Source organism: Phodopus roborovskii, unplaced genomic scaffold (assembly GCF_943737965.1).
Source record: "Phodopus roborovskii unplaced genomic scaffold, PHOROB, whole genome shotgun sequence".
Taxonomy (NCBI): Eukaryota; Metazoa; Chordata; class Mammalia; order Rodentia; family Cricetidae; genus Phodopus; species Phodopus roborovskii.
This window is the reverse complement of record NW_026125278.1, coordinates 7963980-7975289: the sequence shown is the minus strand read 5'-3', so window position 1 is coordinate 7975289 and position 11310 is coordinate 7963980.

Genomic DNA, 11310 nt, shown 5'->3' with positions numbered 1-11310 from the left:
TGAAGCTGCCACCGAGGACCCCAGGAACTTTGTAAGTAACTCTCACTGAGTCATTATCCCTCAGCTTCCAGAAGAAGCATGGGAAGTCTCCTCTCTACAACTCCCACTAGCAATCTGAGCAAAGCGTGGACTCGGGGTGGCGTAGAGCAGTAATCGAGAAGTTCAGGAGCCATCTGCCTTTATTGTACACAGGGAATGGAAAACATTAGCACCACTATAAATTATCAGTGACCAGCCAGTGCTCTTCCTTACACATGTAAGCTATCTAAGGTATCAGGTGACCACCCTCACTCAGCCTGGCCTCTTCTACCATCCAGAAGAGTGGGGACACAGAGAAACACAGGGACTTGTTAGGGTTCTGCTGCTGGGCTGGGGAAACCTTTGTGTTTAGTTCTTCTTTTTCTTAATTAGAAGAAGGAATACCAAGAAAATAAATGATTCAAACCGCAATTTAAATTGAGGATTGGGTATTTGATAACACTATGTCACTTTCCTCTTCTCTCCACCCCCCTCTTCCTCCTCTTTCTCCTCCTTCCTTTTTCCTCCTCCTTTCCTCTCTGTCCTTCCCCCCTTTTTCTCCCTCCCTCTCTCTCTAATCAGGAGGCTGAACTCTAATCTTCTCATGTAGTTTTTGTATTTATGTGTGGACTTGCTAGCTAAAGAACCAGAGTAGGGATCAGACTTTGGATGTGCAGAGCATCAGTGATTCTGGGAGGGTATAACACCATTTTACAAATCCCATGAACTCCTACTGAACCTGGCCTTTTCCTCTCCATAAGAAATCCAAGGCTTTCCCAGGGTCTATTAGCCTCAGATACATCTATTACTTATTAACATGTAGGAAATTTCCTTATTTGATCAAGGTATGGATTCAAGACAGAAACTGTTAGAATATATATACTATATATATTACACATATATATGACATGATATACAATGTAAAAATATATGTAATATAAAGTACATGTATGTTCCACTCACACCTGGCAAAATGCATCCAAGAGATGGTTTGCCTCGTGAATCTTCAAGGCAGTGACTTGTTTTATTACTGAGAGGCAGTACAGTCAATTCTCACATCACCTCTGATGTTACGTTTGGTAGCTAATTATCTTTGCAGGCTTGAGCTATGTATTGCTGTAGATATGTTTTCCTTTCTATGGTAAGGTATCATTGGTATTTTGTATTTCTCTCCCTTTTTCCTGAATTTTTGGAACAAAAATGAAAAATAAAATAGCACTTTGAATAAATTTATTAAGTGGCAAGCCTTTTGTCAGGTAGTGATCTTCTTTCAACAGATATTATTGTCCTTTCAACAGAAGCTAGGCTGAACTTCAATTTACTGAAAAGCAACTGTAACTTCGTTTGCCTCAGAAATGATAGAGTCTACCAAAGGTAATTATTTAGGGGAAAACCTGTGATTATATCGCTTAATTAGCAAATGAAGCATACACCTTGTTTTCAGGTATTAATTCTTCTATTAGCTGAAGACACCCAGGCACTAAGGAAGGTTCCTAACTGCCTGACATGGTCATTCACCGTTACACTACCATAAGCGAATGTAGCATCTTTGGTACCCAAATGATGTTTCTCCTGAACTGTCTTTCACTGTGCAAGTTTCATCTTAAGATCAGCTGTAAATGATATTTATATCACTTCTAAGAAGCAAATAACTCAAAATTTCATAGCAATCTTCAAGCACAGTCAACAGAAAGGAAACTGGAAGGAGCTTTCACTATATCAAATTCTGTAGGTGCAAAAGTACAGCTACAATACAGCTTGGTACTCCTGCGGTCCAAGGTACTGCCACTAAAGCCAAGCCCATAAGTCAAGCATTGAAATTTGGTGACAAATACTAGTCTTCCTGTCTACCTAAGGGGTGTGGGCCTAAAATAAACATTTTGTGAAAGTCAAATATTTTTCTTTTTATTGAAAATCAATTTATCTCATTTATCTCATTCTTGTATGTTCCTACTTGTGTCAATGTGTGTGTGTGTGTGTATGTGTCTAGATACACTTGTGCATTTATGTGCAAGTACCTATGTAGATGAACATATGAACATATGAATGTGTGTTCATGGTGTACTTGTAGAAGCTACAGGTCAACCTCAGATGTAACCTTAGGAAAGCCCTACTTCTCTCTCAACAAGGTCTCATTGTCTAGGCCTGGTTGGCTTGGAACTTACAATATAGACCATGCTCACTTATAATTCACAAGAATCCTTAGTGCCAAGTTCTGGAATTAAGGTGTAATTGTTCCTTAACAATTTCATAGCAGCATTATTTGTAATAGCAAAAAACCTGGAAGCAACCTAGATGCCCCTCAACTGGAGAATGGATAAAGAAGATGTGGCACATCTACACAATGGAATACTACTCTGAAGAAAAAAATAATGGAATCTTGAAGTTTCCAGGTAAGTATATGGTACTAAAACAAACTATCCTGGATGAGGTAACCCAGTCATAAAAGAGGAACATGGTATGTACTCACTCATATATGGATTTTAGACCTAGAACAAAGTATCACCAACCTATAATTCACACCACCAGAGGAACTAGGATACAAGGTGTATTCTAAGAGATTCATATAAAGTCCCTCACAGAAGGGGGAAGGGACAAGTCCCCCAGAGCACACGGGAAGTGGTGGGGCAGTGAATGGAGAGAGAAGTAGGAGACAGAGAAGGGGAGGAGAGGAAAGCAAGTGCGAGTAGGGAGATTGAGTCAGGGTAGGAATAGAAGACAGGAGGGAGAGAGAGAGAGAGAGAGAGGAGAGAGAGAGAGAACATAAAAGAGGGGGCCAATATTGGTTTGAAGAAAAAACTGAACCTAAAGAAAGGTCTAGAGACCTACAAGACTGCTGCCAACTAACAATTTGAGCAACTATGGAAAGGCTACCATAAATGCCCTTCCTGGATAGTGAGATGAACAACTAACTTATCCGCCATCATTGAGCCCTCATCTAGTACCTGTTGGAAACAGAAGCAAACACCAATAACTAAACACTGAGTCGAACTAGAATCCAGATGCAGAGAGTGAGGACAGGACCAGGTTGCAGAAACACATAGAGACAGCTTACCTAAACAAGGAGGAACTAACTGGCCCCAAGATTGATAGCTGGGAAGCCAGCTTGGGACTGAATCAGACCCTTAATATGAGTCTCAGCTATAAGAACTGAGCAGTCTAAGGGACCTCAGACAGTGGAGCCAGGATGTATTCCTGGTGCACAAAAAGACCTTGTGGAACCCCCCCCCCCCCCACGGATGGATACTGCCTTAACCTAGAGACAGGAGAGAAGTTCTAGTCCCTACTTCAAATGACTTGACAGATTTACATGACCCCACCTGGATGGCATTGCCCTACATGTGGGATTGGGTTGGAGGATGGGAGGGGAGGGTGGTCAGGGTGCATGTGAGGGAGGAGAGAGTGTAAGAAGGAGGGATGGAGAGGGAACTGGGATTGACATGTAGAATAAAAAAAACAAATAAAAATTAGGAGTAATGAAAAAATTAAAAAGATACATATAGTCAGAAATATTTGCTACCTTTATTCAAGAAGATTGTAGTAGCTGAGGTTTGGTGAGCTCTGGTATACTCCACAAATAATTACAGAAATGAAGAAGCACCCTTTTCTCTCACAGACTTTTATTTATTTATTTTTTAAACTATACATCAAGAAGATCATCTCCTTTGTCAGAAATACACAATCATATTCTTATTGACACATGATTGTGGCCAATATTTTGTGAAATAATTAAATGACAGTCACTCTCTAGACACCGCAGTTACATTTCATTACTCTCCTTTAATAACTCAATAGATCCTCTTCAGACCAGATAGTTTATATTGATATAATTGCATGTCATCTTGCTACTGTTGAGAATGAAAAAGCATTTGTGTTGAGTTTCTGAGGCAGTGATTTCCAAAGAAAAACTTACTCCCAGTGATGTTTCTTAAATTCAAAAGCAGGTAATCTGAGGTAGGGCCCTGCCTTTCCTTGGCTTCTATACAGTGACAGGCAAGTTACCTTCAAGTTTCTCTCCCAAAGGGGCTGTGAAGAACTATAAAGGAGATACTTGAATTGTGTGAGTCCAAGGTCTCAGGTGTGAACATGTGAAAAATTTAGAGCACTTATGAAGAAAATATTTCTTTTCTTCCATAAGGGTATGATGAGAAGAGTCTATGTAACTGTGAATGTGGATTGTGAGCCAAGTTTTCTCCCTAAGAGGATGACAAATGTAAAAGTACCAGTAGGTAAGATAGGAAAGCAGCCAGGGATAAATATGTTTTAATGTTGACAGAATATAATGTTCTTGGAAAATAGATTTACCATTTTTTTTTACACATACTGCTTTCTGAACAGGTACTTATCAAACTGGGCTATATTATGAAGATTTCTTTCTGCATAGCTTAACTGGAATGCAAGAAAGTTGCAGTAATTTCTAAGGAGAGAAATACATCTCATGGCATGGTTTAGGTTTAGGACCTGTGGAAAGAGGTTCTGGGATTCTTCAGTTTGCTGAGGACAAGGCTAAAAGTAGAAATGTGAGAATGTATAATCGAGCAAGGATGAAAGAACATCTGTTTTCTGTATCTAAGAGAAATCCAAAAGGAACTGAGCTTAAGCTATAGGATAACAAATTTAAATTAGCGACAAGAAAGAATTTCCTGGCCTGCAGGGATGTCGGCCATGAAAAAGCTGGCCGGACTCTCCTTTTGACATCTCAGAAAGTGTTTTCATGAAAATGGAATGGTGTAGGTGTGGACTTTCCTGTTTGTAGGCCAATAGATCAAATAAGTTTTAAATGATGGTTCTGTATCTCCCCAGGTTGTTGAATTTTGCAAAATATTGCTAAAATAAAGGAGAATACTCTCAAAAAATGGGAAATCTCTTAACTATTTGCTTGAAAGAAAAAAATATGTCTAGATCTTAGATTATACTATGTTACACTACAACGGTTTAATTTTCTTGGAAGGTTCTAGAATACAGAACATCATTTTTAAATCTCGTAAAATAATCCGTGGAAAGCCTCCACTTCCTTTTTCATTCTTTACATTTACATTCTTTCACAGTATGTGAAGGGTTGCTGGCTCCTCATCTGATCATTCTTGCCTAGTCTTTGATGCCCCTCTGTGTGATGCAAGGCAATACACTTGAGTTCCAGCCGATGGAACATGAGGTGACAGTTTTATCCAGTGGAGGGTCATTTTGGGGGTCAATTCTCTTGAAGAGTCCATGCCATCTTCCACACCGTCCTCCTGCCTGCATCCAGACTGTAAAGAATCATTAGGATGTGGTTGGAGTGATCCAAATCCCCGAGTTACAATGGATGGTCACTGGCTAACTGGGAGCATCAACAAAATAGTGTTTGCAAGTGAGACAATGCCCTTCTGGTTGCATCCTTTTCTTCTTCTTCTTCTCCTTCCTACTTTCCACTTTTGACACCTTTGAAGTTTTGTTGAGTCATTCAGTGGAAAAGCTCATTTTTTAAAGATCTTGATCAGGGTTTTGTTTTGTGAGGAATATGAAATCTCATTCCAGTTTTTGAGGACTTTTTTAGATAAGACGGACTGTTTCTGAATTAGCTGATTGACTTTTTTTTTTTTTCCTTATTAACTTTAGAGGCCATACAGAATTAGCGTAGAATTTTGGTCTTCATTCTAAAGAATGTTTATCACACAAGATTCATACTAGGTAAATTTATTGAGTACACACTTTGTGCATGCATGTGCCAACATATGTAGTATGTGTTAAATGCATTATATCATATGACCCTTAAACTTTAAATGCTAGTCTCATTTTAAGGTAGCTTAGGATGTAAATAAAATTACTAATAGCATGCGTACCTCATCAACAATAGAACCAGAATGCCAAAGTGAGTCTAGTCAAAAGCTTGAAGTGTCTGAAATCTTAACTTGTTTGTAAGCTCATAATTGATACTGATGCAGTTTTGTGGATGCTGGGAGAAACTTGAGATTCCTAGGTCAGGAATTTAAGACTATTGCATTCCTCAGTGAAGCCATAGTCTCGGTATTTTCCTGAACATCAGTTCTTTCTTATGAAGTGCAGAAGACCACATGTGACCTGTGCACATTGTGAGCATCAGTCTATAAGCAAAATCCCAAGCTCGCTAAACAAGCAAGATGATACCCACTTTCTTGGTCTGCAATGTTACTTTCCTGTCACTTTGACAGAACAACTGAAAGTGACAATTTTATCAGGAAGGGTTTATTTTGTTTCCCGGATTCTGCTGTGCTGGCTCCACAGTGTTCAGATGCACGGTTAGACAGAACATCTCGGTGGAAAGGAATGGTTGAACATTGCTGCCCCTTAGCTCATGGAAGCCAAGAAGCAGAGAACAAGAGCAAGACCATTCCAGTGGCCTACCTAATTCTTCAGGTTTTATCATATTTGAGCCATATGTCTGTAGGATAGTAATTTCCAGACTCAGGGCAGTTTGTCAACACCCTCCCCATTCCTACACACACACATCCAGGAGTATGCTTTACAAATCTTGTCTCATTTTTAAAAAGTGTGTGTGTGTGTGTGTGTGTTTGTGTGTGTGTGTATGTATGTGCATGGGGAGGTAGGTATGTGCACACGAGTGCCTCAGAACCAAGAAACATCTGATTGCCTGAAGTTGGAACCACAGGTTAATGTTGCCAGTAGGTTTTCCTGCCGGCCTGGACCAATAGTGCTTTATTTATTATTATTATTATTATTATTATTATTATTATTATTATTATTAAGAGGAACATATTTACAGAATGACATCTCCCAACATCAGGTAGCTGTGAGCTGTGCTGCCAGGCATGGGTGCTGGGAAATGAACTCTGGTCCTTTGTCAGAGCACATGCAGGTACATCTCTCCAGCACCCAACTGACTGCCTCATAATTGACTATCAAAATGAACCATCATACCTTCCAAGGTTGTTTCCTTTTAACACCCTTGAGCAGATAGTTCAGAACAAAGTCGGTGCCATAGAGAATTGTCTCCTGGTGTACTTTGACTGTACAGCTCCCTCCTTATCAACCAAGACATCACATTGACTTGGGAGCCTGCAGCTGGTAGGAAAATGTGATGTTGAAAGAGAGCTCTTTTCATAATACAAATTTTTCTTGCCATTGAAATGCCATCAGTAGTCAGCCCATTGCCTCCTAAGTGAAGTGCATATGGGGCTAGAGATGTATAATTGAGGCTGATTTTCTCAAACTGCTCCTGTCTTTAGGCATTTCTCTCCCTGACTTAGAAACTTATTTGAAGGGACGATGGAACAGAAAGGAGGCTAAGCATGGTTTGAAGGGTACAGGGTCTCTAGGCTCTACAATCATGAGTGTCAGTCAGTCTTTATAGGTGCTTGCTAATAATGTCACTTGGGTCTGTCTCTTCACAATATGTAAGGAAAGACTACCTAGCAAGTTAAAAGAGTAAGGCCTTTAGCGTTTGGTCTCCTGAATGTGAACAAAGTGTACCTCCTTGCGGGTATGTTTGGATTAGTTGTGCCTCTGTGTCTGGGGGGGTTTCCTTGCTCTAAGGCAAGGGTGACACAAGTTCCTAGCAAATAAGAAGCTCTCAGTTACCATCAATCGCTATTCCAGCTAAAAGTATGGCTGTGGCATGGTTTAAAGAAAAAAAAATAGAAAGATACTAAAAGGCAATTCTAATACCTGGGAATCCTGCAAGGAATCCCACATTGAAATAACACCGAGTGTAAGTCAGTACAAGCAAGGTGAACATTTATTATTCAAGTGTGCAGCAATGCGATTTGTGATGATGATGGTGAGCATTGGAACTCAAGGCCTTTCTGTCTGTCTAACACCTGCCCCCACCAAACAAGTAAGCTTTGCTGCCCCATCTCAACACCTTCTTAAAGCATCTTCCAGTCAAAGAACAGCTTCTCATCAAAGGGAAAAATGGCCACCAACCCCCTCACTTTTCCTCTTCTGAATTATCTGCATGGCATTATTCAGGATAAACACAAACATGACAGCAGAATTCTGCATATGTCTCTTCTCTAGTATCAGGTTTTTTGTTTTGTTTTTTTAAACTGTGCCCCGCTTATTATTCCCTCATCATTTTTCACATATGTATTAAAATGTTAGATTTCTCAGAACAACAATATTTCTTTCATTGGGTAATTGTCTCAGTCCTGTTTACAGCCGTTTCCATGGCAGAGTACCTGCCTGTCTGTAATCTGGAATGGTTTATAATGACTGTTTGCCTTCACTTTGGGCAGGCCCAAGAATTAGTTTTCCTGGTAGCTGAATCCCCTCTCTCCCACAGGGAATGTGATTACACCAGGTAAAGTTCAGGGGCATGCAAGGGAGGGCAGTGATGTGAGGCGGATATCTGCTGTGATGGCAGCACTATGCTTACAGTCTGGGGCTTGAAGATAAATTAAGAATTTTTTTGCCGCCTCTCAGCTTTGAGCAGTGTCCATCTTCAATGCTTTTTAAATACAATAGCCACACACTGTACTTTTCTCCCCATGTTGTGAGGCAGTTGTCTGAGAGTTGTGGGATGCATCCCAGTGCCCTACTTATGGAAGGGGTGAGTTGGAGGCACAGATCTCCCCAGACACAGCTCGACACCACAGAACCAGTGGCATACAAGTTCCGTGAGGCCCTGTCTTGATAAAGTGATGATAATTACTTTGTTTTTTCCCTGATCATGAAGAAAAAAACAAAGGTAATAGATCTAACTAATAAAACCAAACTAATAAAATCATTTGATCATTTTGATTTACTGTGCTTCCTGGTAGTGAGCCTCCCTGTTGGCTCACAAATTGTTGCTGTCAAATCTTCTTATATTTGTTGCATTTTGGATATGATTTAATGCCTCTTCTTCTTTCCCTTTGTTACTGTCCATCATTTTACTTCTATTTTCCAGAGAATAGAGGGATGATCAATGGCCAGGACCGAAAACAAGGTAGTCAGCAGATCACATCGATGAGTTTCTTTTCTTTTTGTTTTTAAGGCAGAGTATATATAAATTACCTAATACCCTTTGATAAGGCATTTGGGAGGGGACTGCATCTTGATCCATTATGAAATGCAGAATGCAGCGGGAGGAGGAAGGGAAATTACTTTCTTGACTTCTGAGATATTCAGAGGAGCACGTTTCTAACTCAGATTTGGACTAGTGTATTTCTGCTTTCAGGTAAACCAGTTCTTCATTTTACAATGCCCATGTAGTATGTTGTGGGTGGGGGAAGATGAATACAATCAGCCTGCCTGCCTGCTTCCTAATAATAATAGTGCTAACTATTCTGTCATAATTCTAAGCACCTTATGTTATATGTTGTTGATAAACTTCCCAATAATGCCCCCTTCTTTTAAACTCTGTGATGTTTGGTATCTATGTAATACTTCCTTCTTTTTCTTCCTTCTTTCCTTCCTTTGTTTCTTTCTTCCTTTATGTCTGTCTCTTTTTAAACTTTTATCTGCCTTTATTTTATGCTGAATTTATTCCCATGCCATAAGTTTTTGTTTCTTGAGTTTCATCTGGTATGTCTTTTTCTCCTGTGCACCCTCCTCTTCTGGCTTTGGAAAATACAATTTGTTCCTTTTCAGTGAGGATCATCTCAGTGCAGCAGTAGGAACACATGTACGGGTTCATCCATGCAGTCATTAGCTCTGTATAGCTCTGTAGGTCCATGGGCTCATCTTTGGTGCTTTGTTCACCTGGACATGTTCAATGACTACAGAATCTACAGTTAAACACTTAGGTTCAGCATTACTCTCTTCATTTTTAAGCATATGCAGCAAAAGACACTCTTTCTGGCCAATGACCCTGTGTCCAGCCTCACCGTATGGCCTGCATGGATCTAGTCTTCACTATTATGCCACCAGAATGGTACAAATGATTTCTTTAAAAAGACATCTCTCAGATAATTGATGGCTTTTTGGATATGCATATCCCTGATGGCCTGGGCAGTTTCACTAGTGTTCCTAATGTGAATACAAAGATTTAAACCTCTTGATTTGCGTGATGTTGTAGGGTTTTCTGTGTCAAGAGAGTATGGTCAAGAGAGTATTGAACCATCTTTACAGGTCACCTCAGGCATCTTACAGGAAGAGGATCTTTGTCTGTCCCTGCCTCCCTCCCTTGTAATTTCCCTCTCTCCCTCCTTCCCTTCCTTTATGTTTTTCCTTCTTTTCATGCTAGCCTATGAGTGCACATTTCTCCCGTCTTTACCACCCAAGAACTGAGATTACAAGTTTGTGTTACCGTATCTGGCAGTGTTTCTCATGACCTCTCATAGACTGCTGAGCAAAATACATTGTCCCATACCAACCCAAGATAGATACTATTAATCTGAGTGGTTATTATTTGCCTGGCTCTTTGCCAAATGTCATGAGAAGCTCTGGCCACATACTGTTTCATTAAATTTCCATAACTGTGCTTGAAAGTGGTTGCTATGTGACTTGCAGTAACAGAAGAGGAAGTAGAAAATTAAAAATGGGAATCCAAATTTTTCAGATACTTAGAGACTTGGTCTCTTAGCATAGCGGGGAAAGCAGCTGAGGATTCTGGGTGGCAGAGTCATGAGTCAACAGTCACTGTGGCCCCACTCAGGCAGACTCAAGTGTGTTACCAATACAACCTTCAATTGGGCTGTGGATTTACATCCCATCCCTCCTGGTTAAAAAAAAAAAATGGCTGGGCGTTGGTGGCATACACCTTAATCTGTGAGTTCGAGGCCAGCCTGGTCTGTAGAGCTAGTTCCAGGACAGGCTACAAAGCAATACAGAGAAAACCTGTCTCTGTAGTCTATAATAGTCTCAACACTGTTTAAAAGTTAAAAGTCTCTTCTCAGAATCATGGCAATCTCTTAACTGTAATAGCTATGAAACCAAAATAAAAAAGCAGATCACATACTTCTAACGTACAATGGCACAGAATATATATTACCATTCCAAATGTGAGGAAAGGGATCATAGAAAGGAAATACTGGCACAAAGCAAGATCTAAAACCAACAGTGAAAACTCCAACTCGGTATCCCCATGCCTGACATCAAAGTATTCTTCAGATATCTAGCTTCATTCAGTTGGTTGACTACAGAACACTGCTTTCTCTTAGGCTGGTTCCACTCTCTCTGTTAGCAGCTCTCTTTAAAGAGTATTCCAGGACCCTGAAATCTCCAAAATTATGAGATCTCCAATAAAATCCAGGCTTCATTTCACTGCTTCACCCAAAGGCCTCTCTGGGTCTCCTCTCAGGGACAAGCTTAACATTCGCCTGGCCTCATTGGCTTTCCTTAGCTGTGGAGGGAGATTCTAAAATCGCTTTCTTGCATAACTGACTGTAAAGA